The sequence below is a fragment of the Suricata suricatta genome, chromosome 2, assembly GCF_006229205.1.
Source record: "Suricata suricatta isolate VVHF042 chromosome 2, meerkat_22Aug2017_6uvM2_HiC, whole genome shotgun sequence".
NCBI classification, from domain to species: domain Eukaryota; kingdom Metazoa; phylum Chordata; class Mammalia; order Carnivora; family Herpestidae; genus Suricata; species Suricata suricatta.
This window is the reverse complement of record NC_043701.1, coordinates 65,622,276-65,649,811: the sequence shown is the minus strand read 5'-3', so window position 1 is coordinate 65,649,811 and position 27,536 is coordinate 65,622,276. Positions and strand designations below refer to the sequence as shown.

At 36.1% G+C, this 27,536-nt stretch overlaps 1 protein-coding gene across 3 annotated transcripts in view; it reads right to left on the bottom strand.

Moving 5' to 3' along the window:
* Nucleotides 1-27,536, bottom strand: part of PHTF2 (putative homeodomain transcription factor 2) — a 118,856-nt gene that overhangs the window by 62,314 nt on the left and 29,006 nt on the right. The gene's annotated exons all lie outside the window — the stretch shown is intronic.

Here is a 27,536-nt window from a genome sequence, read left to right as displayed (position 1 = left end):
TTGTTCTGGTTTAAGGCTACATGCTCTTAAGACCATTAACAGAGTAGCATTTACCTGCTCTTTGACAAATGTTATGAACCACAGCTAGACTATCCTGTAGAAGTAACATTGTTCCCCTAAAGCCTAGCATAGTCCTCTTTGGTGTAAGGGGAATTTTTTACGCTATAAAGGGCGAAGGGGAGGAGAGTTTAGCCAATTTCTGCCAGTCTCCATGGTTAATTTGATAAGGGTCTCTTTTAGGGTTTCTAATATCTGGCGCTGTCTGGTTTACAAAAGCAAGAATGACAGCCAATTTCTTCAGGATCCTTGAGTGTATAAGTACAATACACCTTTATGATTCTTTCTACATTACTAACCTTAGTCAAACTGGTGGGCCGTCTAGTGGCTACCTGAGGACCCCCCATTAGAGTCTGGTGGTAGAGGCGTAGGCTCCCCTTACCTTCTGCTGGTATCCTTTTTTTTTAATGTTTATTTTTAAGAGAGACAGCGTGTGCGCGCGTGCGCACGCACACACACACACACACACACACACACACACACACACACCCGAGCAAGCAAGACACAGAATCAGAAGCAGGCTCCAGGCTCTGAGCTGTCAGCACAGAGTCTGATGCAGAGCTTGAACTCACAAAAAGTGAGATCATGAGGTGAGCTGAAGTCAGATGCTTAAGCAAATGAACACCCCCACAATGTCCTATTTTAATCAAGATACTGCCCAATATTTCTGATTGCCCAATGCATGTGTGCACATGCACCTCCCCCCATACCTAGAGAAGTCACTCAGGTGACATTAAAAATGAGAAAAAAGGAGGAAGTTGAATCATTTAATTACACAATATGAACTATGAATGAGGATGATGTCAGACAAAAAGGTGTGGTTTGAGGATATGGAGAGAGCTAGTAACTCCTTTCAATGTAAAACAAGTACCAAATTATTTGACCAAATCTTTAATTCTTCTGAATCAATCTTTTCTTAGAGCTCTAAAAAACATGAAAAGCCAAATTACAGAAGTCTTTAAATCCAATCATTAAAACATTCCTCCACAATTCTAGTGTTATTTGGGGGAGGGGAGGACATGGGTAAGTTTTCATAGTTAAGATATCTTAACTGGGGAAAGAATTCTAAATCATGGAATAAATATGAGTAATTATAAGCAGAGAGTTTCTTTGTAACCTCTTTGCTTCAACTGTCCTTTATTTCTTCTGCTATTAGTTATTAGCAGAATCGTATAATGAAAAGTGTTACTACAGTAAAGAAAAGCTGCTTGAATAGAAAAGTAAATAAAAAATAAAAATTTTAAAAAGATTAAGATCTTTGGGGGTGGAGGGAGAATATAACTTTTCAAGAAAGAAAACAGATTTCTAGAATCCAATCAACAATAAAATATATTTCTAGGTAGCCTCTGACATTTAGACAAAAACATCGAAGTCTGGAAACACATTCTCATCTGCAGATACTAAAATCTAGGTAATTAACAAAGATTCCATTCTTTATAAGTACTAATAGCTAAAGCTACTAAAATCTTCCCACATATTCTGTCAATTTATGTATCATCTTAAAATCACACCCTTTCCTGCATTCACCCTAAGAATAGTGTATTACAGGCCACATACATATAATCAAATAATGAATCATGACCAAGCTCCTATTGCTTAGGGAAAAGCAGTTAATGATATAGTAAAATACTGACTCAAGTTTAGAAAAAAAGTCTTGAAGAGTTTTCATTAATTCAACAAAAAGAAATGACTATAATAGAACTGGCTTCTAAGAAGTTACAAATCCAAAGAAAAATACTCAGAGAATAAGTTAAAATTCAAAGCAGAATCAAGTAAGTACTGATGTACTATACATGAAAGAGAGAATCTGAAAAACAGCAGTATTTGTAAAGTAAACTGTATTATAGGAAACTTAACTGAACATGTGGACATGGGAAAGGGATTAAATGACAATTTCTGGCTTAAGTACCTGGGACTGCACTAGTATCATTAACCATGACATAGTATAAAAACAGACTTGAAAAGGGCTCGGTAACTCAGTCAGTTAAGCTTTCAACTCTTGATTTTGGTTCAGGTCATGATGTCATGGTCGGGAGACAGCCCACAACAGATTCCATGATGAGTATGAAGCCTGCTTAAGATTCTCTCTCTCTTTCTTCTTCTCCCCTGCTTAAGAGAAATTGGGAGGTAGGGGTGCTTGGGTGGCTCAGTTGGTTAAACATCTGACTCTCAATTTCGACACAGACATAATCTCACTCCTTAAGCACAGAGCATGCTTGAGATTCTCTCTCTTCTCTCTCTCTGTGTCCCTCCCCTTGCTTACACATACACTCTCTCAAAATAGATAAACATTTAAAAAGAAAAAAAAAAAGGATAGAGAAGAGAAGAAGGAAAAAAGGAAAAAAAAAGGCTGTTGGGAGCTATAAACCAAATAGAAATTATGGCTAGAGTCAGAGTTGGGAGGGTATAAAATCCGAGCTAGAGTTGGGAAGGTATAAAATGCAGAACTCGGGGGGCTCTGTGTGGCTTGGTTGGTTAAGTGCCCGACTTCAGCTCAGGTCATGATCTCATGGTTTGTGAGTTCGAGCCCTACGTTGGGCTCTGTGCTGACAGCTCAGAGCCTGAAACCTGCTTCAGATTCTATGTCTCTCCCATCTCTCTGTCCCTCCCCTGCTCATGCCTGTCTCTCTCTCTTTCAAAAATAAATGAAAATTTTAAAATGATAAAAATAAAATAAAGTCCAGAATTCAGCAGCAAAACCTAGGTGTTGGGACAATTTGTGGCTAATAATAATCTAGGGAAACAGAACAGCTTAAGGAGATCAGTTACAAAATATTAAGAAAGATAAATATCCCACTGTGGGGTAGACATATCAAAGTCAGGTAAAGAGATTCAGAAAAATTAGACAAGAAGGAAAGTAGGACAATACACTATAATAAAAGCCAAAAGAGGAAAGAATTTCAAGAAAGAAGGTAAAATAAGAAGAGCTGAAAATACTGAAACGTTCTGAAGTAGTTAGGCAGAAAAACATGTTCATCTCAAATAACCTTGATCTCATTTACATAGTAGGCAAAGCCATTAGCCGAGATATGGAAGTGTGGAGTTTGGAAAATGGGGAGCAATAAAAAAGGTCAAAAGCAATCATTCAGGGAGAAGCATACAGTGTCAACTGGAGTGTCTGCTATTAGGGAGACCATGAAGAGCACACACGGCTGAGTTGGTATTAAAAGCAATCTGCTGGGTGACGTTTGTATTCTTCCTTTTACCACCAAGACTCTACTGTCCAGGATCAGACGGGGAAGGATTAAACACACGCATGCACACCCTGCCACCAAATACCTACAGTATGGCAGGCATGACGCTAAGCACCCCTCAGTAAGTCTTCAAATGGTATAGCATCATTTCCCAATCCCCTGCCTTTCCTGAACAATTCAGAATTAACATCATTAGATAAGCTAGAGCCATGGGAGCCCAAAGCAAGGTCTAACACATAGGCGTGGCTAGGTGTGGGGTATCAGCCCAAGTGGATATAGAGCAGGGCTTTGTGTGGTTAGGGGACTCAGAGCATGACCAGGGTCAGAAAAATGACTATATTTTAAGGTTACCCAGCACAGACAGGGTGTTAAAACCCATGCAGGGTGAGGCGGACCCTCACTTAAAGAGTATCTTAAAGTGAGGGCCCTCACTTAAAGAGTATCAGAGCCCAAGAAAGATGAAGAGGTCTAAAATAAAAAGTTTGAATGGGATGAGAAAGGTATCTTATCTATATACATAATGAGATGGCAGGTGAGATGGGAGACGTTACATATGTGGAGACTGAGGCCTCAATAGCTTGACAATGTTCACTGTGTTTATTCAGAAATCCCTACCTATAAAGTTGTTAAAGAAATAAGAGAGGGCCGCCTGGGTGACTCAGTCAGTTGAGTGTCAGACTCTTGGTTTCAGTTTAGGTCATGATCTCATGGATTGTGAGTTAGAGCTCCGTGTCTGGCTCAGCACTGCTGGTGCAGAGCCTGCTTGGGGTTCTCCCAATCTCCCCCTTTCTGTGCCATTCCCCTGCTCTCTCTCTCAAAAATAAATGTATAAACTTAAAAAACTTATTTTTTTATACTTAAAAAAATTTTTATGTCTTTGTTTTGAGAAGAGAGAGAGAGAGAGAACATGAGTGAGGGAGGGGCAGAGAGACACAGGAAGACACAGAATCTGAAGCAGACTCAAGGCTCTTTATTTTTGAGAGGGAGAAAGAGACAGAGCACAAGCAGGAGAAGGGCGGAGAAAGAGGGAGACAGAATCCAAAGCAGGGTCTCCAAACTGTCAGCATGGAGCCCAATGTGGGGCTCAAACTCACCAACTGTGAAATCATGACCTGAGCTGAAGCCAGACACTCAATCAACTGAGACACCCAAGCATCTCAATAAGAGATTATTTCAATGACATGAATGCTATATGTAGGCAGGGGAAGGGTTTAAAAAATAAATAAATTATGGCATACTCATACAATAGAATATCACGCTCATTAAAATTATGGTTGAAAGGCTATTCAGGCTTCTGGGTGGCTCAGTCGGTTAAGCTGCTGACTATTAATTTTGGCTCAGGTCAGGATATCACAGTTCATGAGTCCTAACTGTGCTGACAGCGCAAGGAACCTGCTTGGGATTCTTTTTCCCTCTCTTTCTGTCCATGCCCTGCTCACATGCACACTCTCTTTCATGTGCTTGCTCTCAAAATAAATAAGTAAACTTTAAAAAACTAAAATGATATTCAGTGATGTGAGAAAATACTTTTGGTATGTTACAAGAAAACAGGATAACAGAAAATCTAAATACAATATGATACTAGTATTGTTGGGAAATTTCACAAGGTTAACAGTAGGGCAGTTGTGTGATTTTATTATATTTACCTGCATATTCCACTTTTCCTATGATAGACATATATTACTCTTATTTCTTGTGTATTTCTTTTAAATCATGATAAAATATTAAGTCAATCATTAAAAAATCAAGAGAAAATGAAAGCTAATGACAATTGTTAGGCACTGGGCTAGATGCTATTGAATACATTTTCTCATGGAAAAAAAACTGTAAGGGGGCAAATTGTTAAGAAAGCAATTGCCACTACACAAAATCAATTTAATTAAGTCTCATTATGAAAATAAATAAGGTTTTTCCTATGAGTTACAGAATGGAAATTTCAGCTAAGAAGTTCTATCTTAATAGAAAAAGAAAAAGAAAAAAATTATACCTTAACAACAAAACTGTACTATAAAATGGCAGATAGATACCAACATTCTAGGATATAGGGGGAAAAATAAGTTAAAGAACCAAAATGCGAAAATATATAGTACCCCAGAAAACAGCATTCCATAAGGGACTCTTGTGGCAGAAGGGTAACTAAAATTGCATTCGGTAGTAATGGAAGGAATTCAAACGGTTCACACAGGAAAGGGAGGGAATGGAGGGAAGGGAGCCCAGTAAACGGCTACATGGTAGAACTGGGAGAACTCCAAGTGCTGGAAGCCAAGGACAGAAGGCCATCATCAGTTTTTTGGCCTCTATAGCAACCAGCAAGGACTGGCCACATGAGAAAAAGCAGCAGCGATGGACTGTCTCTGATTCCTGTTCTTTGTTCCCCCTCTGTTCTCAAGAGATTAGAATGATTAACCCTCAGAGCTAGTGAGATTTACTAGATACAGTACAGATTTCAGGGGGCCCTCAATGGTCCTCAAATACCAAGCCCCCATCTTTAATAAGGAACTAAACCTTTAAGATTAAAAAAAGCAAGTACCCTAGTTTATCCAATACCTCTCTCTCATGAATACTGAGGTAAAATCATTAAATCACTAAGCATAAAGGACCTAGGGCCTGCTATACCATATGTGCAGGGCACTCCCCAGGACCAAGTCAGTGTTATTTGATCCTGCAAGAACCCCTTCTCACAGAGATCCAAGCTAGACAGCTGACCCAGGCTGAGCCAATCAGAGTCTCTCCCCATTCCAAACATCAAATCATCAAGAGAAACACTTGAAAGGCTAATAGAGGAGAACAAAACTAAACAACAAGCCCTACAGACAAGTTTCTAAAAATTCTGCTGTTAAAGGGCCCAACATAGGGCTGGTTTGCCTTTCCTTCCCAGGTGTTGCTGCTGCTGTTGGCTTAGTTTAAATGTGTAGTGAAAAGTAGAAGCAGAACACAACAGTGTTTTTTCCTAGGCCAACTTTAATGAGAACATTGCTGTTAATGCAAACCAACACCACTCTGAATAATTTATGAAGATTGTTTATTTTCCAACTTGCTGGTACATGGCAGTACATTCTCAGTGGATTTATTAATCAAGGTACTGCCCAATTAATAACCCTTTCCCAAGAAGTGATCTTGGCAAAGATCATTTTAACTTCTGCTTTTCTACTTAACCAAAGCTTGCATCATGAATTGTGAAGACCCTGCGCTGCTAATGAGGGAAAAAAAGATCATCACTGGCTTTTATTAATTATATGAAATGATTCAACTGTGACTTACTTCATCAATTAAACAGAGGGTCAAAACACATTATCTAGGGCAAATACTACAATTCTACTTAACAAACTTATAACATTTATCCCCAATAAGTGTTACCTCAACAATTCATTTAGTAAATAAAAATTTAATTTTATTAAAATAGTTAAAATTATTAAACTATTTAAAATGGTTTTTAAAAGCTGTTGACTACTTAAAATAAACAGCTTACTTAAAAAAAAATAAGATTTCAGTTCTTTAGCTTCTAAACCATTGAAACAAGTGGAAGACCAAATAACAAACTTTATTTTGTTTTCATTTTACCACTAACAGTGTTGTTCATATATTTTATATATCAAACTTAAGGGGGAAAAAACTTCCAAAAAACATGAACTTCATCTTCCCATCTAGTCCAAGAAAGGGCTTCCATTGACAATAAAGGTCAGGATTCTCTTAGCCAAGCATGCATTTATAAAAATTAATTTACTCAGTTAAATAATAATGACCAAAAACCAAGCTAGTCAGTATATGTACAAGACTTCCAATAGCCTGGACAACATTCAAGCCCAAATAACAGTTGAATAAACTTTAACTGCTGCTTCATTTATTAAACATTTGCTATTCCTTCATAGACTGCAGTCCAAGCAAGGAATAAGACACAATAGACACATTTAATGCCATCATCTACAACCACCTGAGAGCCTGCAGCCAGGGGAGAAAAACATGGAGGAAGAAATAGGCCATATTTGAATGTAAAGTTGGGAGTGGAATCACTATCAGTTAAAGAGTGTAGATTCTGTAGCCCTTTGCAGCGGGGTCTAAATTCTGGCTCTATTACGTATTCTGTATGTGACAATGAGGAAACTAGACTGAATCTTAATCTGCTCAGTTATAAAATCTGGATAATGGCAGTAATGCCCATTCACGGGGTTTCTGTGATGATTAGATGCATGTAAAGACTTAGTGCGCAGCACACAGTAAGTGCTCAATAAGTATCACCTGTGGTTACTCAACCAGCACAACAACCATGACAGAGGGAGCTCTGGGCCAACCACTTTACTTACACATTGTCATTCAATCCACATAACAATCCTTGAAATAGATAGTGTTATTTCAATTTCAAGTAAAATTGAACAGAGATAACGAAGTTCTACAATTTGCCCAAGGTCACAAAGACAGCAAATGACCAAACCAGATTCAAACACAAGATGCCCTGGCCCCAAGGCCTTGGTTTTTGTTTTGTTTTTTCCTAATTGATTTGTAAGTTATAAGACTCACAGTGTACCTGTGTGTGGTACAAATACAAAGGGAATGTTTACCTCAAAAGCTCTCAGATACTGTGCTAGAACTTTCTTACAAACTATCCATAAGTCAACATTTTCACTCCTATTTTAAAGATAAAAAAATTGAGCCTCAGAGAGATTGAAACAACTTGCCCATGGTCGGACAGCTTTTAAGATACAGAATTTGGACTCCACCTACAGACACAGATGCCTGAAGGCTGGCTTTCCATTACATAGTGTTACCTTCCTAAGAGAAATCTTAATTTTCTCAAAATAATAACAATCTGTAAAACTGCTATGCCTTAGTAGCAGAAACCATGACAAATGACTTTTTAAGAAAAGAATTAAGTGAATATATCACCTATGTCAGACTTATCCATCCTTTGACTTGTCAGGACTTGTTTTTAATAACCACATGCCCAAGAACAGATATCACTTTTTCTTTGTATTCATCATTATAATTCAAAGTCCAATTTTGTTACTTCTTTTGCACAGAAGAGGCTAAATGCCAGGAAGAGTGGGGAAAAGGTCCCACCAAGGCACTTCAGGTAGACTGAGGGGAAAAAAAAGAAAGAAACATTTCCTTAAAATGAATGTATACATTTATAAAGCCCTTTCAACTGTACTGTTTAACTATAACAGGTAGTAGGCATCCTTTAACACAAAAATGCAACTTGTTTTAAAGTTCAGCCCACCTCATAAATTCCTTAAACAGGACTTCATCAGTCTAATAAAACCAAAAGGAAAATTCCATAGATGTTTTACTGCATCAAACTGTAATTAAATATTTATTTTACACCTTTTATTGCACAACCTATTAAAATATTTTTTGCCAAATGACATCTATTATTTGATATGTCTTCTTAGTCAAGAAAGAAGAAAGAAAATGCCAGGACTACTTCATCAAGTATCATCACACTTTCAGGAAAATGGAATAATATTTCATGATAATAGGCAAGATCAAGACAAAAAACAAAAAACAAAAAAACACAACCTCCTACAACTAAACTAGCAACAGCAGAGCTAAAGCAGGAAATTATCAATAATATGCCAATCAGCTAAGATTGATTATTGTTTTTATGACAAGTAATTAATCTCTTTTCCTTCTGATTTTACCTGAAGAGACCTAAATTTTAAATCACAATTCAAAGACTTTATTTCACAGGATAGATAGAGTCAGAATCTTCTAGGAAACCAATACCTCACATGGCAAAGATAATGCCAGTTAAGTCTCTTCCAGGATTTCCAAAGTTATAGTAATGTCATTCAATACAGACAATAAACAATCAATGAAAAGATATAGCCATGCAAATTAAACCAGAGACACTACTTCACACCTACTAAAATGGCCATGAATCAAAAGGACAGACAGTAACCTATTGGGAAGAATGTGGAGAAATTAAAATCCTCTTACATTGTGGGAATTTCTGTAAAATGAAGCAGCCGCTCTGGAAAAGAGTTAGACAGTTATGACCTGGTAATTCCACTTCTATTTATCTACCCAAGAGAAATGAAACTAAATGTCCATACAAAGATCTGTACATAATGTTTATATCTGTTTTACTATTATTCATAATATAAAAAAGTAGAAACAACCTAATGTCTATCAATTGTGAACAGATAAACAAAATCTGGCACAATGAGATGCTACTTGGCAACAAAAAATTTAAAAAAAATAAAAGAAGTACTCATACATGCTATAACTTGGGTGAAATTCAGAATCATCATGTAAAGTAAAGAAGCCAGACACAAAAGACCATGCATGGTATCATTCCATTTATACGAAATGTACAAAAAAGGCAAAACTATAGAGACAAAAAGTAGATTAGTGGCTGCCTCATGGCAGGAATGAGTGACTACAAATGAGAAAGAAGTTTCTTTTTAGGATAATGGAAATGTTCTGAAATTAGACTGTGGCAATAGCTGCACAACTCTATAAATTTAGTAAGAATTGGTGAATTGGGGGGCGGGGTGCCTGGGTGGCTCAGTCGGGTTAAGCGTCTGACTTCAGCTCAGGTCATGATCTCACGGTTCATGGGTTCAAGCCCTGAGGCAGACTCTGTGCTGACAGCTAGCTCAGAGCCTGGAGCCTGCTTCGAATTCTGTGTCTCCCTCTCTCTCTGACCATCCTCTGCTCACACTGTCTCTCTCTCTCTCAAAAATGAATTGAAAAAAAAAAAAAAAAAGAATTAGTGAATTGGAGGGGTGCCTAGGTGGCTCAGTTGGTTAAGCATCTGACTTTGGCTCAGGTCAGGATTTCACGATTTGTGGGTTCGAGCCCCGCATCCGGCTCTGTGCTGACAGTAGCTCAGAGCCTGGAGCCTGTCTTCGGATTCTGTGTCTCCCTCTCTCTCTGACCCTCCCCTGCTCATGCTCTGTCTCTCAAAAATAAATAAAAAACATAAAAAAATTTTTTTAAAGAATTAGTGAACTGGATACTTAAAACAATGGAATTTTACAGCATTTATTCATATATCAATAAAGCTGTTTTGTAAAAAAGAAATAGCTATATTTCTGTACGATTTCTTTTAATAACATGACGAACATTTAAAATGATGTACACACACACAGCAGCCTTGGATCTTAGGGAAATTTGGAATGAAAAAAAATTTTCCATCAAATTTTGACTCCTAGTATGCTTTTCCTCTTTATATCCAGAAGACCACTTCTGCCTTTTTTTTTTTTTTTTTGGTGCATATGCTAGATTATTATTAATTAATGTTAATCTTGGTAAGATCTACTTCTCAAGGATTTGAGATATTTAAACATTATGTAGTGTAAATTATAGTTCACTGCAACTGAGAAAATAAGTGTTAATATATTAAGAAACTGTCAGGCCGCCTGCCTGGCTCAGTTGAGAGGAGCGTGCGACTCGATCTCAGGGTTGTGAGTTCAAGCCCCTATTGGGTGTAGAGATCACTAAAAATATATAAACTTAAAAAAATATTTAAGAATTGTCTATGCGGGGCACCTGGGTGGCTCAGTCGGTTAAGCATCTGGCTTCGGCTCAGGTCATGATCTCACAGTTCCTGGGTTTGAGCCATGTGTCAGGCTCTGTGCTGACAGCTAGCTCAGAGCCTGGAGCCTGCTTTAGATTCTGTGTCTCCCTCTCTCTCTGACCTTCCCCTGCTCGCACTGTCTCTGTCTCTCAAAAATAAATAAAAGACATAAAAAAAATTAAAAAAAAAGAATTGTCTGTGCTGTATAAATAGTTGCTAAATTTCCATTATTTGGAATTTTGATTTATTTCAAAGTATGCAAATTTTTCAAATAAAAATTAATATTATGTGAAATTCAAATAACTGAAATTATTAAATAGATAATTTTTGCTTGGGTGACCAGGTAATTGCTACAATATAAGTGGTGATGAAAAATATTTTTAAGTTTGTTTGTTTATTTATTTATTTATTTATTTAGAGAGAACGCGGGGGACAGACAGAGAAGGAGAGACAGAATCCCAAGCAGGCTCTGCACTGGTAACACAGAGTCTGATGCAGGGCTTGAAATCATGAATCATGAGATCACGACTTGAGCTGAAACCAAGAGTCGGACATTTAATTGACTGAGCCACCCAAGCACCCTGAGAATTTTTTGTAAAGACAAGGCTGTAAGCAGACTGAACATCTGGGCAGGCCATGGTTCTCCCATTTATATAGTGACTGGAACACTTTAAACAAAATAAAACAAAGGAAAAAAAAAAACTCTGAAAGCGTGTTTCCTCAGTGACATCTGGGAAACTGGACCATGAGTGTAATTCATTTAGCACAGGACTAGGTATATACTAGGTATTTAAGTTTTATTTTTAACCTCAGCTATGCCTAGAATTATACAAAATTATCATATAATTTGGAGAAAATCTGTGGAAGTGGACTTTAACAAAGTAACTTCTGAATTGCTGGATCAATACTGAAATAAAAGTATGAGTTCTTAATTCCATGACATAGTATTTCAAATACAATGGAGACCTGAATTAATTTCTGATTTTTAGAACTGTGGTGTGAACTTGTGAATAGAAATGACAAGTAATTAGGAATAGATTAAGCTATGAAGGATTTGAATGCTCATATTAAATTAGACAACAGCAATTAAATTGAAGTATTTACTGAAAAACCAAGCTCTCTTAGCCTTCAATTTTGATTAGTTCAGCAAGGCATTTCTCTAAGCATCCAGGTACAAAAACAATTTCAGTAAAGGAAACTTCCCAAAGAACAAAACATCAGGAGATAGATTCAACATATTGTGAAAAACAAATTAAACCTGAGTACCTGTATCTGAACATTCTTTTTTTTTTTTAATTTTTTAAATGTTTACTTTTGAAAGGGAGACAGAGCGTGAAGGAGACACAGTATCCGAAGCAAGCTCCAGGCTCAGACTGTCAGCACAGAGCACAACAAGGGGCTTGAACTTACATTGCCAACTGTGAGATCATGACCTGAGCCAAAGTTGGATGCTTAACTGACTGAGCTACCCAGGAGCCCTATGAACATTTTCCACACACTCCAAGAATCCCTCAACTTCTTATTTCTCATTGTCTGCATTTCTATGCAGTCACTTCTGCTTGGGGTTACATATATGAATATTTTTCTCATTCACAGGAATTTGTAATATATCCCTAAGTGAATAAAAAGGGAGTCTTGTGCTAATTTGCAACAAAGACATTAACCAAGCTTACTGTGCAGATAAGATTTAACATTTGACTCCATTTTGATTTGATTTTAAAAATCCAACCTTACCAAACTACAGTCTGTTGACACCATAATATTTTAGGGAAAAAAATCCTTCTATACTTAGAAATGAAAGCAATTTAAAAAAAAGGAACCTAGTCCTATTACTCGTCTAACTAAAGACATTGTCCTCTTTATAAATAGAAATTAAATTAGAAAACATATATTCACTCTAAGATAATTTGTTTCATTATTTCTTTTTAAAAGCAGGAGAACTAATTAGTAAGGGCACAGAACTAAATTCCTGTATTTAAACTCCAGCCTCACCACTTACCAGTTCAATGTCTTTAGTCAAATTACTTTGAGTTCTCTGGGTTTTCTCATTGATGATAGTAGAGAGAGATTCCTGAAGAAATTACCCATTTTTTAAAAATCTCTCACCTAACCTTTCCCCTCAAAAAGTCATATAACAACAACATATTTATCAGGAGTTTCGTATGAGAAACAGTATGTATAAAATTATGCATAACTTGAAAATAAATGTAAAAAAAAAGTGTTGGTAGTGGATGATATTCATTGAAAGCAAACAACTTATACACTACCCAGGATGGCAATAAGAGGTTGCCTATGTCAAAAATAACCATGGACCGACTGAGACCCAGCTTGGATGGAAGGCCCCCCCACCGCTGGTTGATGGAAGATATTAAGGTCTCTGGTTTCCACTACCTTGTCAGTCAAGACAATTATATTGTTAATAATAGTAATAATGACAATAAGTTAGCATTTATTATGTTCCATGTATTAACTCATTTAATCATTACAACTCTATGAAATAGATACTACTGCATCCCTGTTGCACAGTTAACAAAAACTTAAAATTAGTAGCAGAAAACAGAAATTCAAATCCAAGTGGCTAGCTCTACAGCTGAGCCATCAGTTACCCACCAGTGATTTCATTCACATCCTTAATAAAACCCACTCAAGTTCTCTTTCTTGCCTTGGCCCTGATCTCTAAGAGGTGTCTGAAAAGTGGCATTTAACCCTTAACTGCTGTCAGAGACTCTGTCTCTCTTGTCTCTCCCTGGCTGCCTTTCCAGCAGGGAAGCTATCAGACCCTGTTAAAAGAGCAAATGAGAATACACAATACCTCATGAGGTCCAACTAATTCAGCCCTAAAAATATGTAAAACAGGTACTATATTAACCAGAGTAACTTTAAGGATTAAATGTGCTAACACATATTGGGCTGACAATAGTAAAAGACACATAAGAACTCAAAAAAGTTATCTATTATGTCATTTGGATGAATTACCCAAGGCTTCCCTTTCCCTCATACTCCAGCATGAGACAAGGAAGGAATGCATATGTCTTATTTGCATTCTTGCACTATTTATCATAGTATATATTCTCATTTGTTATTCTAAGACATAACCTGACTAAATCATGCATACGTAATATGAGTCAAGACTACAGTACCTTCCTTGTTTGCATATTTCTAATAGTGTACTATAAATAGCATAAAAATGGGTATCATATCTTTTAAGGCAATTTAAATGCCAGGAGTGTTACCATATCTTGGTTATTTAAATACATTTGTATTTTAGAAAATAACATTATTGCTGTTCATTCAATCATTTGAAATTTAAAAAAATGAGACCCTGAAATAGATCTAAATTATTCAAAATCAAATATATTAATTTGTTTGGCTTCCTTTTTCTATTTATCTATACAGAGAAACATTAATATGGAGAAAAAACTTAAGATAAACTGTTCCTGGGTAGTTAGTCCAGATTCTTCAGAATTAGAATCTAAGGGAGCTGGTCTACTGTCATCACTGTCAAGAAAAGTTATGCTGTAATTGTAAGAATCTAGGTAGCTATAAAACTGCTACTGACTCAAGTCTGCCTACAGAAGCTGTACCTTTAATCTTCAGTATGGAGAATTAAGGAAAAACTCCACAGAAGAAAAAATAAAATATTCACTTACAGTATTTGTTAACTTTATAATGAACTATTTATCTAGATACTAAGATTGTACAAAAGCACTAATTTTTGTCAAGTGTTTTGTAAAGGATCTGCAGTCTTACGCTATACAGACCACTATTAACTTCTTGTATTTGTAAGACAACTGAGGCTTTGAGAGGGGTCAGAAAGTTCTACAGCTAGCATTTAGGGGCACAACCCAAGTTCTGACTTACAACCCCATGCCCTTTCCACAGCACCACATTCTTTTATGTAACGTGGTCAGCATTTTCCCAAGGATTTTCCACAAATACTTGGGGGAGAAAAACTAAGCCAAACAAATTGAGAAATGATACCTTCTTTGTCTGCCTCTTAGGTAGTAAGTAACACTACACATATTTCAATAATAAAATCGTGTAATCAGAAACTTGTTTATCTTTGCCTAGCTCAGTACTTCACAAACTCTTGACCACAAAATCCCTCTATTTCACTAATGCCTACTAACATCATGCAGTACACACTTAGGGAAATGTTGCTATAGGCTAAAGCGTTATGTCTAGCACTTAATTTAATAGATATTCAGCATACAGACACAATTTCACACATTACCACCAAATAAGCTACCCGAACTACTGCCTAGCTTGTGCATGGCACATCCTAAGTACTCCATATAATAACTAAGAACTACATGAACTACATAAAAGTTTAATGTAAGTATTGTCTCCTGGCAGCACTGTTCTCAAAGCAGCAGACATTTACTAAGTACCAACTGTAAGGTAAAGCACTGGAATAAATGACTGAGATACAAGAATAGTGATTCCCACCCTTAGAGATTAGCAGGGGGGAATTAATTAAAATGCAAGCTGAGCTGCGATAAATGCTAGAATACACAAATACCACTGTAACATGGAGGTACAAGACAAACTGAAATTATTGAAAAAGTCCCCTGTAATTGCTCTTAGATGGAACAGAATGAATTCAGTTTATAACTATACCACCATCTCAGCATGTTTATATCTTAAGTGATAAAAAAGGATCAAGATCTCTCTGTAGATTTCCCTGTCCCTATGCAGAAAGGATTGTTCCCATTTCAAATGTGTTTCTTCAAAGGAGCACGGTAAAATATGACTAGAGACTCAGAAGCCATCTAACTAAGCTCCCAATGGCAAGACAGAACAGTCTGAGCATGAATAACTGTAACAGGTTGAAGGATATCAAATACCTTTAAGCCAAGAGTTCACAATAATAATTAAAAACAAAAAACAGGGTTGACATTTGAAGGATGGTAGGTAACTACTACGTTACTTTGTATACTTGTAAAAAAGAGGAAGACTCAAGGGGAAAAAAGCACTATACTACTGGCATGAAAAGAGCACACATGACCTCTGTATAGGAACACTAGCTTGGGACACCTAATCCAGTCTCCACGGGGTTATGTAAGAAGTCCTTGAGGAAGACTTTGAGTTTTAAGGACCAATTTGAGTGAGACTATTAAAAAAAAAAAAAAAAAGCAGTGGTGGGCCGATGTGGGCGTCCCAAGCACTAAGGTGAAAAGCAGCATGCAGAGACTTCATAAAGTTGTATTCAGTGGAGGATGGAGTTAATGAATAAAAACTGAAGGCTGGATGGGCTAGAAAGCTAACTGAAATTGGATTTTTAAAAATTCCTTGAAGGCCTTGGGAAGAAGATTATACCACACGTAAGAGAAAATATTGGAAGAGTGTTATTCAGTAGGTAAATGACGAAGTCAAAATTTTATTTAAGACAAAACATCCTGGTGGTTGTCAGGAGAAAATAAGATTGTGAGGACTGGAAATAAGAATGAAGGAAACAATGAAGGAAGGGAGATCATAGCAAATCTGAAAAATATCTGGGAGATAAAAGTAGTGACAGAATGGTGACTGGAAAAACAAATTTAGATGGAAATTTATGTGACTTCCCATAATACTTTAAAGACAATTCTATTGTAGCATTTACCATAAAGTAAAATAGTTATTTGCATTTTGGTTCCTCTGTGATGCAGCTGTATTAAGATAAGCACTCAGTGCCTTATACATAGTAGGTCCATCATAAATGTTATTTAAAGGTAGACAGATGCAAACTCTACCAGATCATTTTTTAGAGAGAGGGAGAGGGAGAGAGGGAGAGGGAAAGAGAGAGAGAGAGAGAGAGAGAGAGAGAGAGAGAGAGAGAGAGGGAGGGAGGGAGAGAGCAAGGGAGGGAGAGAGACAGAGAGAAAAAGTAAGTAAGTCTTGGTCATAAAAGTCTTTAGTCTTAAAAGTCAAACTGTACTAGTAAAACTAAATGTACTGAATTTTCCCTAGTGGAAGTCAATGTAATAAGGCTTCACTTAGCAATTTTCCTTTGTTTTCTACGAGTAAATAAAAATAAACCACATAGCAAAGTGTTACAGTGTCCGTAAAACAGGAAGTAAAATATATCCTGCTGTCTACCATTTTGAGATTGGAAAAAAAAGATCTCATCTTCTCACTTCCTAAAGCTCAAAAAGAATTAAATTTTAATAAGGCCACCTAATTTTCTCTTTACATATTGTCTTTTACCTGGTTAGAGCCACATACCAATGCCATTACTCCATAAACAAGGTAAACCAGACTCTATCTGTACTTCTAATTCCATCATGGGGTGGGGTGCGGAAGACATTAAAAACAGAAAGCAAACTAAAGCAAGATTCCACTTTAAATGAATATAACATATCTTAATAAGGATACTAATTTTAGGCAAAAACTAGAAGGAGAAAATTTTAAGTTGTAGATCTTCAGCATTTCCTTCTTGTGAATCAGTTCTTGGTAGTGAATTAACAGCTTCCATTTGAATAAATTCTAAGGGCCATACGGCAAAGAGCAATTTAGCTTCTAAGTTACTCTGTTAAACAGCATTTATAAATGTTATTCTTTGTGCAACTATAAACATTCAGCAGGTTAACACCCTTGTTTTAGACACTCGCAGGCCTTTCCAAAGCTGGTACATTTGCCTAATTTTAGGCAGCCAATGGCAACCTACCAACTTATTTTACCACTATGTCTGTTACCATGGTTAAAGATAAACTGCAAGATACTTGGAATATAACTGGCAAACAGTTTATCCTTGACTAAGATTTCTATTTTAAATCTATTCATCAGAAAATCAAAATGGTTAGGAATTAGTTTTCCAGTATGTCATAAAATAATTTTCTTCCCAACTCCCAAGAGGTATAAGAAGGTTTACTCATTAAAAATTTCAACTCTAGTCAAATAATATTGTTTCTTGGATCTCCTCATACCTATGTAAACAACTACTTTAATTATTAGGCACTGTATCTGGCAACTGCCTGTTGGCACATAGATGTTTCCTTTTAATGGAATAACTATTCTATTTATCCAAGAAGAAAAAAAAATTATAAGCAAATAAGTAAGAGAACCGCAGCATTTCAAAGAGGTTATGTACTATGTAGAAATTCCTACTTCTGATCCATCAAGGTATTTGCATTCAAAAACAAAAACCTTCTATTTCCAAATACTCAGTTTCTAAAGAGGACAAACATAAATACTAACTACTTAAGTATTTATGTATTCACAGTGTAAAAAGCTGTTGCAAAAACTTTAAAAATAGATAAAAATTTTTCTACTAAACATGTTTTTGTGAAACCAGTACTTCTATACTCAGTAGTACTGAATATAGGTCCCCTCAGAGTCTGTAAACATTACAGGGTAGCCCAGAAGGACATTGCTACGGAACAGTGCAAGGTGGTGTTTTGTTTTGTTTTGTTTTTTCCATTTTCCTTACCCATGGAAGGTGGAGCTGCCATCTCAACTAAGTACAGGTTCTGCCCCTTCAAAAGGTAAAATTCTATAACTAAAGGTACAGCCGACAAGATCTCTATACTAGATTTAAAACACAAGAAAACCCTTGTTCCCTTATCTCTCAGTGTCTGTTTCTGCATTTGTAAAATAATATTAGAATGTTTAATTTCTAAGATCCTTTCCATCTCTACACTTCTGATTCCTTAGTACGAAGTTAGATTCTAGCACAAAGCAACCTCAGGAATAGCCTCAGGCAAACACACATGAATAAAGGAAGGAAAAAAGGAAGGAAGGAAACAAGGAAGGGAGGGAGGGAGGAAGGAAGGGAGAGAGAGGAAGAGAAAAAAGAGAGAAAGAGAATGAAAGAATGAAAAAGAACAAAAGAAAGAGAAAGAGAGAGAAAGAGAGGAAGGAAGGAAGGAAGGAAGGAAGGAAGGAAGGAAGGAAGGAAGGAAGGAAGGACTGACGGACTGGAGATTTCTAAACTTTAGAGATCACAACTCAACCTTAGTAAATAAAAATAAAATCAAGCTAAGATCAAGCTAAAATTAAGCTAAGATTATTCAGGAAAGCCAAATATGTCCTCCAGCACATCATCAATCTAAAGTGCTATACATAATTAGCCCCAAATACAAAATCCTGAAGAGACTGATGGTTGTTCACAAGTCTATAGCAATTGTAGAAAAAAATAGAAAAAAAAATGTTCTCATACATTTAATCCAATAAGAGTTTGAATTTTTAAAACTTCATAGTTTAGGGGCACCCGGTGGCTCTATTAAACATCCTACTCTTGGTTTCAGCTCAGGTTATGATCTCATGAGACCAAGCCCCAAGTAGGGCTTTGAGCTGACAGTGTGGTGCCTGCTTGGGATTCTCTCTCTCTCTCTCTCTCTCTCTCTCTCTCTCTCTGCCCTTCTCCGCTCACATGCACATGCTCTCTCTCTCTTTCAAAAGAAATAAGCTTTGAAAAAATAAAACTTCATACTTTAACTCAACTGATACAGTTTTATATAGGAAACATTAATATTTTAAACACATTTAAATATCTATTTTTATATATAATATTGTTTGGTTCTAATATAAATAATTGGGATTTTAAGAGACAGTGAAAAATTTATCAAGAAGTATCTGACGACCCCCAGAGATGAGAACATTGAAAAATAGACACTGTGCTTTAATCTACATGCACATTTTTAAAGGGAAAGAACGTTATTATCTATAATTATTAGGACATTAAACCTCATATAATTAGATTAAATAAAGAACATAAATATCTACATATCTATTAAGAACTGGAAGCAAAAAATTGTCCTTAATTCTATACAAACTTAATCCTTAACATTTCATATAGGAGGAGCTAAGTAATCACGATCTTAACTTTTAAGAATATAAAGAAAATAGTGAGGATCCTAATCATCTTTTACTCAGTCCAATACTGGTGGTCCAGGATACAGCTACACAGAAGGACATAAAGGTACACATCTCCACACTGAATCAACTCAAACCAATCATATGCTTTAGATATACTTCTGTAGTGACGAAAAAGTACCCTACAAACACTCATGTCTTCCCAGAACTTTGGAACATTACCTCATTTGAAAATAGGGTCTTTGCAGATGTAATTGGTTAAAGATCTCAAGATGGGATTATTCTGAATTTAGAGCAGACCTAAATCCATTGACTGGTGTCCTTTTAAGAAGAGTCAAGAAGGCAACATGAAGACAGAAGAAGAGACTGGAATGATGCATCAGAAAACCAACAACTGTGTTCATCAGAAGCCAGAAGAGGGACACCTGGGTGGCTCAGTCGGTTAAACAGGTCATGATCTCATGGTTCATGAGTTTGAGCCCTACACTGGGCTCGGTGCTGACCGTGTGGCGTCTGCTTCGGATTCTCTCTCCCTCTTTCCTCTCTGCCCCTCCCCAACTTGTGCGCTCGCTCGCGCTCTCTCTCTCTCTCTCTCTCTCTCTCTCTCTCTCTTTCTTGCTCAAAATAAACAAATAAACTTAAAAAAAAAAGCTAGAAGAGAGGTACATGGAACAGTTTCTCCCTCAAGCCTCCCTACAAAAGGAACCAACCCTGCTGACACTTTGATTTTGGACTTCCGGCCTCCTGAACTGTGAACAAAATTAATTTCTGTTGTTTTAAGCAATCCAGTTTGTAGTGTTTTGTTACAAAGCCCCAGGAAACTTAAACAACATTTTACAGTTTCTTGATATAATATAATAACTCAAGATAATAATTGTTTTCAGTTAGTCCATTTCATCATCACAATAAATGAAACCATGAAAATAGAAATGGAAGCGCTCTGAAAAATAATGGCTATTTAAATATGTGGCAGTGCTATCACATCATCACCATCATCATCATCACTATCATTACTGTTGTTAAATCAACAGATGTGTATGTATAATACTAAACATCTTCTTTAAAAATATCTTCTCACTTTCACATTAGAAGTCATCCTTAAAAAAAACCTCTCAAATTAAACCAGGAAATTTTATAATGAAAGTTTCTTCAGTCTGCTTTTTCAAAGCAATGTTAGAAAAGAAGGAATAGTGACCTGAAAGTCAGTAGACCTGAGTTTTGGTTTTATTACTTACTGATTCATGACTATGATCAAGTTATTAGATCTACAGGCATCAGGTTTCTTATCTATAAAGCAAAAAGTTTAACAGAAACTAGATGATCTCTGAAGTCAAACTATCATGACTACTGCACAGCATAGTTTCTTTCTTCCTAATAAATAAAACTAAAACTCAAAATATTTATGCTAGAAATACTCAAACTGGAAATGGATGAAGGTGGAAAATCAACAACTTCATGACTAAAACAGGGAGAAGAATCTTAGGTGAAAAGGCAAATATTTTAGCAACTAAACTAACCAATCTATTTCTGCTAGAACAAGTCTTATTTTTGGCAAGTAAGTGACATTAAAAAGGAAGAAGTGGAAAACATGATCAGTGACCGAAGCAAGGACAGTTGAGGTTTATAAATTACACTCAATCATGATTTTATGGTGTGGGTGTTAGACAACAAACATCAACAAATACCCACTGTTTTAATATTGAATATTAGAAGCCTGACATTTTAGGCTTCTCATTTACAAGTAAGAATCTTTTTTTAGTCTCATGAGATTTTTAGAATCCATGAAATAAAGCATTCTGATAAGTCTGGGGAGCAATCTATCTGTTAAGAATGGTGAATATGAAGTAATAGTAGTAGAAATAACTTTCATTTACTGAAGACTTACACTGTGTGGAGGATTTTGCTTTGCACTTTATATATATCGTCAATTACTCCTCAAATAAATCCAAAAAAATAGTATTTATATACATGAAGAAAGTGAAATTCAGAGACATTAAGCAACTTGTCCAAAATCATACTGGCTTTCAAGAACAAGGATTCAAATCTCACCTTTCTAACCCCCAAATCTATGTTCTTGTTACCCATTAAGATACACTGCCTGGCATAATGGTCACCCTCAATGGGGGCAGGTTCTGACTGAAAGGGAAGGATGAAAGTTTTGTAGAGCTGATAACATTCTGTTTCTTGATCTGAGTTCTGTTTCATAAACAGGACACAAACAGTCCTAAACACAAGCAGGTGTTCAGTTTGTAAAAACTGATGAAACTGAACACTTCTGTGTGGTCTTCTGAGTATGTTACACCTCAGTTAAATTTATATATTGCCTCTGCATTAATCAGAACTTTCTGTTTTGCAAGTAAAATTCCCATTTATACTATCATCAACAAAAAGGGGGATTTAGTGGCTGACATGGGTAAACAACTCAAAGTTCAGGTGTGAAGTTAATCTTGGGGTGGAGTGAATCCAGGGACTAGAGCACCACGCTGGCCTAAGGTGGTCTCTTTCTTTTTTCCCCCTATTTCTGACCCACTCTGATACTGTCTCATTCTCTTCTGCCTGCTGCAGACTTTCTTTTTTTCTTATTTTATTTTTTTAATAGTTTATTTTATTTTTGAGAGACAGAGAAACAGCGTGAGCAGGGAGGGTCAGAGAGAGAGGGAGACACAGAACCCAAAAACAGGCTCCAGGCTCTGAGCCAGCTGTCAGCACAGAGCCCAGACGCGGGGTTTGAACCCATGAACTGTGAGATCCTGACATGAGCTTAACCAACTGAGCCACCCAGGCACCCCAATCTGCTGCAGACTTTCAATCCTTCTAGCAAAAGGGTCTTTTTCATCACCTCTAGCTAAAAATAAAAAGGTTTGGGGGCGCCTGGGTGGCTCAACCTCTTGATTTTGGCTCAGGTCATGATCTCACATCTCCTGAGCTCAAGACCCTCGTCTGTGCTAACAGCGCAGACAGAGCGTGCTGAGGATTCTCTTTCCCTCTCTCTCTGCCCCTCCCCAGCTTACATACATGTATGCTCCCACTCGCTCTCTCTCTCTCCCTCAAAAATAAATACATTTTTAAAAATATGTAAGTAAAATTACATTAAAGATTTAATGGTACATATATGAGACTATGGTTCAAGAAAAAAAAAAACCTTAAAAGAGAAAAAGTAATAAACCCATTTGTCTGAGGCTCGATACTTCTATTTTGGTAGTTCTTAATTTTCTATCTGCTACTATAACCATCTGCAGGCAAAATAGGACTGTATGGGAAACCCTATCCCATTAGAATACATTTCTTGTGTATTACTTGGAATGCTTTCAGCTCCAAGGAAATAAAACTAGACTTCAAGTCACTGAAAAAAATAAGGGATTTATTAATTCACACAATAAGAAGTTCCCAAGTAGGACATTTCTAGAGTTTAATTCCATAGCTCAAAAAGTCCTAAAAATCTCAGATTCTTTCCATCTATTAACTCTGCTATTCTGGGCCTGCTGGCAAGCTCGCTCCTGGCATGGACAAGTCACTACAACAGCCTCAGGCAGTAGAGCCTCACCCAAAACGTCCAGAAACATGAAACAGACCTTCTCTTTTCTTTCATTCATTCACCAATGTTAAATTAGTTCATAAATGTAAAGCAATTAGAAAATGCCTGGCACACAATAAATGTCATACAACTTTTGCTATTATTATTGTTGGGCCTCTTTTTGAAGAGATGGCAGACTTTTCCCAGAAGCCTTAGTGTCTCGTTAAGTCAGAACTGGAATACGTGACCCTAAGCCAATCACCGGCAAGGGAAACAGAATTCCATGACTGGTGTAAGCTAATCAGGATTCACTCCCTCCAAGACTTTAGATACATATTCCCTGGCCACAGCTCTGTGGAGGATAATAAATTCCCTACCAAAGTAGAAGTCCTTCCAACACAGAGGAAAGTCAGTAGTTTTGGGTGGGAAATCCACTGTATGTCTTCCACACATCCTTTATTCTCACAAAACTAAATGGATAGGTGTCTGAAGATGTCTCAGGGCACATTCTTACAACATCGAGAAAGTTCTCTGTGGTTGGAAGGAATAAGTCAACTCTAGGAAAGCAGGGAAGGAAAAAGACATAGATACTTCTGATGGTACTCTGGTCTTGGGATTCACCCAACTCTGAGATAAGCTTTACCACTTTGCATTGTTTATCCTGAAAGCCTAGACTCTCTCCTGTTTTGCTATAGATAGTCGGAGTTGGATTTGTCTTATATGGGAAGGAAAAATCTTAAAAGTAAATAAAAGCATAAATTTTTGGAGTTGAAAGCTGAGACTTAATACTTCTGTATTATTTTGGGCAAGTTATCACTCTGAAAATCTCTATGTATGTACTTGGTACACAAACACACAAAATTGAACTTTACTAAATAAATAGAGAATTTCAAATTCCCAACTGTTAATAGTTGACAGCAGTTAGGCTGCTGTTACTCAGGATAATTTCTCATTTAAATTAAACATTAAAGGAACCCTACTGCTAGCTTATATGTAAAATTCATTAAACATATTTATTCAAGCTCTCTCTTGCTGGCTACTGACTCCATAAAGGTGAGGACCGAGACTTATTTCGTACAGTTTTTCCTCGGTTCTATAGAAGTTCACTATTTTACTATCTCTATATCATGTTACTAGTGCTTTTCTTCCCTTTAAAATTTGAGGGTTATTTCTGGGCTACCCTTCTCTTATGTATTCACCTCCAGAAAATACAACCTCACTCTCTCATAATTTGACCTGCATCTTTACAATGGAATTCTAAGGGCCACTATTTCTTTTTCTTTTTAAAGGAATACTTAGTGTGTCAATTATCTCTGACACCATGTAACTTCAGGCCCCTATTTAGGATACCTTCCAAATGACAAATAATTCCCTCTCTCTATGAATAAGAAACTAGAAATATAAAAGCAGAGTATTATGTTAGAAAAAACATTCAATAGCCCAATATTAATGAAAATCTATTCTGGTTTCTCCAATTACCATTCTTAAGGCATTAATTGTTCCTCTGAATTAATGACTGAAGGTCATTTTGTTTTAATAGAACTTTCAAATTATTCACAACTATGGATGGCTACAATAGTACCAAATGAAGTTTAAAATAAGATGTTAAAAGAATTTTTAAAAATTTCAAAATAAATAATGCACAGAACAATTTATTTAAAGGTACCTTATATCTAATTACATATAATACTTTAAAAAGTTTGGTTGTTATTTTCTCCTGGAAATTTCACATTTGATATTAGAGTTTATGTTCACAACAGTCCATAGATCAAGTCATGGTCTTTGGAGTTAGCCAGTGCTCAGTACTCAAAAAAAAATGTAAAGATGTTACCATTTTCAAGTGGGAAAGGTGACACTAAAGCGAGTTACAACTGGAAACTAGTTCTTACTTCAAGAAAATGAAGCTGAACATTTCTTGGTTTTTATTCATAGCGATATTTTCTACTATAAGCTGAACACTACTGAATGATAGTCCAAAATCAAAGAATGTTAAAATAGTAATGTTTTAAAAAATTATCTAATCTAAGACTTACAGGGCTCAAATCAGATGTGAAATTTTATTGTGTTTCTATATTATATATACTTTTCTGGAAATAAGAACCGGAAAATTTGGAAAGTTAATTGCAATTTCAAAGGGATGTATGATTGAAAAGCAGCTAAGAACCATTATTGAGTTAATGTAGTGAGTGGTAAGCGAAACTCAAACAAATTACTTGCCCATGGTCACACAATCACCAAGTATCACCATCAGTTGTGAAGCCTTCTTTTCACTGAAACATAAAACCCTCTAAAAGGACTTTTTAAAGAAATACGTATTTAAGAAAAAAACAAATCTGCGTGACCTAGGAGGAGTGAAGTGAACTCTCAGGCTGATGATAAAAGAAAATACCGAGAAGGCAGATGAGAGGTGTGACATAAGAACAAGCCCCCCAGAATGGAGAAGGACAGAGAATTCTAGGAGGTCATTCCCAAGGAGGGGTTGGGGGGAAGAACTACTGGAATATTTGAATGTGACTGACTAGGACAAAAGGAGTTTGATAGTTCTATTAGAGATTTGGAGATTTAGAAAAGTTACGCAAAAGGGGGAAAAAGTTGCACAGGCAGAAAATATCAGAGTATATTACATGACATAGCTCTAAACAATGCATACACAAACAGAAGCCCTGCATACTGATTTCACCAAAATTTGTAGTTATTGGGAGGACTGGGGGAAGAAAGACTTGTTGCGGGGAGGGAAGCTCATAAAAATACTAAATCATTATCATAGTCATAAATCAACAGTAACATCTACAATGAAATGATCAAGAAAAATAAAAGTTTAAAGACATAAATACCATTTTAAACACCACAGTATCATTTAACAGGGCACAAATGCATGGTGAACAGGGGAATTCTTTGTTGTATGGGGCTATGTTAGAGTACATAACATAGAGAAAACTAAGGCCTGTGGACCAAATCTAGCCCACAGCCTGTTTTCGTAAATTAAATTTTATTGGAACACAGTTGTACTCATTCATTCATTCATTCATTTACTTACACTCTATGGCTGCTTTTGTACAACAGAATAGCAGAACTGAGTTGTCACAGATACCTTATGGCTCTCAAATCTAAAATATTTACTATATGGCCCTTTACAGAGAAAATCTGCCAGCCCTTGTTTAGAGTACTGCATGACATTTAGTATCTCTGATTTCTAACTCACAAATATCAGCATTCTCCCAAAAGCAATTAAGAAAACCAAAACTTCACAGCCCGTATTTGTAACCTGTCCTTCCTAACCCCTTACTAGGGATGAGGAGTAGCAGAACTTTGGTTTCAGCTCTAAGGAATGTAAAATAATTGCCTCTGGGGAGCAGAGCTCAGAGGCTGGGTAAGGACAGGGAAAGGTAGTAATGGTAGCTGCTATATATATATTTTTTTTTCCCCCCAATTAGCCCTGAAATATTAATCTTTCAAATTAGTCACATGTATTTCTTTAAGAAAATTAAATTTAAAAGCAAAATTTAAAAATAGAGCAAATAAAATCTGGTTAATGGTTCTGGTAACTCACTAAACATAAAATGTGTGATTACATTTGCTAGATATAATTTGTGACATCTGTTATGGTTGCTCTGGAGAAAATTTTGGTTGCACATATCCAAAGCTGCCTGGTAAATGACCCATAGATAAGAAGGGAATTAGTGTGCTAACTGAATGCGAGTATAATATTTCAAACCCTCCGTTACCAAGAAAGGACAATCTAGCATGTTCTACAAATGATCTTCAGTGAAGTTAGAAATGTTTAACATGAAAAGCCAAATAAATAAAATGCTTAATAAACATTACTAACTCTCTCATAAGTAGACATTAAAAGAAAAGCTCTCATGGATCTATGTAGAAAATAAAAAATACTTTTGTTTTAGTTTTATTATTTCAGTTTTAAGTTGAATGGAAGTTTAAAAGTAAAGACACAAATATAGAACTACAAAAGATAGAATTAATAGTATGATCAATGTCACGACTTCCAATTCAGCACCTTATAAGAAAAACGTGATCCTGTATGTCTGCGGTATGTTCTACACAGAAAAGAAATGCATCCAAAGACAGTCTTCTCAGGTTTAATCTTTAAAGCACTTTAATTACTGTGTCCAATTCAATTAAATTTACAAAGTGTCTGGTTTTATCCCATATAAAAAAAGCTTTAAATATACAAACAATTACAGTTTGTTAATAGGGACCTGAAGAATAAGGCATGAAAAATGTTTTAAAGTATGGAAACAAACATAATCACTATATACACTAAAAATCTAAAACATATATATAACAGCACACATTTTAAAGAGTCTAAGCAATAGTCTCTAGGAAAAAACACTTTATTTTCAAAAAAGGCATTTATTCTCTTGTACTTCATAAAAATACTACATTGGTAAAGCTTATTTTGAAACATATAGATGACACAGCTAGTTAAGTAGTTATGACA